This window comes from Palaemon carinicauda, chromosome 7, assembly GCF_036898095.1.
Source record: "Palaemon carinicauda isolate YSFRI2023 chromosome 7, ASM3689809v2, whole genome shotgun sequence".
Classification (NCBI taxonomy): domain Eukaryota; kingdom Metazoa; phylum Arthropoda; class Malacostraca; order Decapoda; family Palaemonidae; genus Palaemon; species Palaemon carinicauda.
Genome location: NC_090731.1, coordinates 17,884,249 through 17,885,519, shown reverse-complemented (window position 1 = coordinate 17,885,519; position 1,271 = coordinate 17,884,249).

The following is a 1,271-nucleotide window of genomic DNA, read 5'->3' as shown; positions in this document are numbered from 1 at the left end:
CGAGATCACAACTCGCGAGATCGCAACTCGCGAGATCACAACTTGTGAGATCGCAACTTGCGATATTGCAACTCGCGAGATTGCAAGATGAGAGATCGCAACTCGCGAGATCGCAACTCGCGAGATCGCAACTCATGAGATCGCAACTTGGAAATCTCCAACATAATCCATTTCAAGATGGAATGATGAAAGTTCTCATAGGCAATCAGGGTGATGACAAAGATCAATGTTTATCCTAAAGTCAAGAATTGGGTCAACAGATAAATCGCTTTCAATCTACCTTCAGAACAAACAGTAATTTCATGACAGATACGATCTAGAGAGAGAGAGAGAGAGAGAGAGAGAGAGAGAGAGAGAGATTTCAAATTAAGTAGCTAAAAGAACAAAACCAGTAATGATTTCAATTTGGATTTGAGGAACACTTAAAAAAACCGTAATCTGAATCGGAAATTTTCCGTAAATATCTACAGTTCTCAGCTGTATGTTAGTAAAATACAGGCGACCGTAATTTTTACCCTACTTTGTTATTATCTTTTACGGGTTGTTGACCGTAATATCACTCATTTACGTCAATATATCCGTTTTTTAAAAAAGGTAAATGCCTGGCAACATTTATTCCAGGATTTCTACAGTTTTTTACGGTTATTCTTAACAAAGCGTAAGTAGACATATAAAGGTATTTTTTTTTATTGAATAGAACAATAAAAATTACACTTATTTTAGTATTGTTAGTGTCTTCACAATATTTTATATTGTTAATTACTTTTTTGTAGCTTCCTTATTTCCTTTCCCAGTTGGAGCCCTCGGGCTTATAGCATGCTGCTTTTCCAACTAGGGTTGTAGCTTAGCAAGTAATAATAATAATAATAATAATAATAATAATAATAATAATAATAATAATAATAATAATAATAATGATAATAATAATAATAATAATAAACGTGCTTATGAAAGCCAGCAAGCAAAGGTTAAGTATCCAATTGCAAGACGCAAATTCTCTCTTCAATGTCTTCTCATGCAAGGTATCCTCTTTGCCTTGCATCGTTTCGTAAATGCAAATTCGTGTTCTCCTTTTGAGCAGATGACGGAAAGAATATTTTATTTATTTTTCGTTTTTTTTTTTTTTTTTTTTTTTGAGCAGATGACGGAAAGATTTTTTTTTCTTTTTTTTTTTTTACGGACAGAAAAAGAAAGGGAGTAAAGTTAAAATGAACTCCCACATTCATAAGAGCAAAAGAGCTTCCGACATGAAATTTACATTTTGAAACATT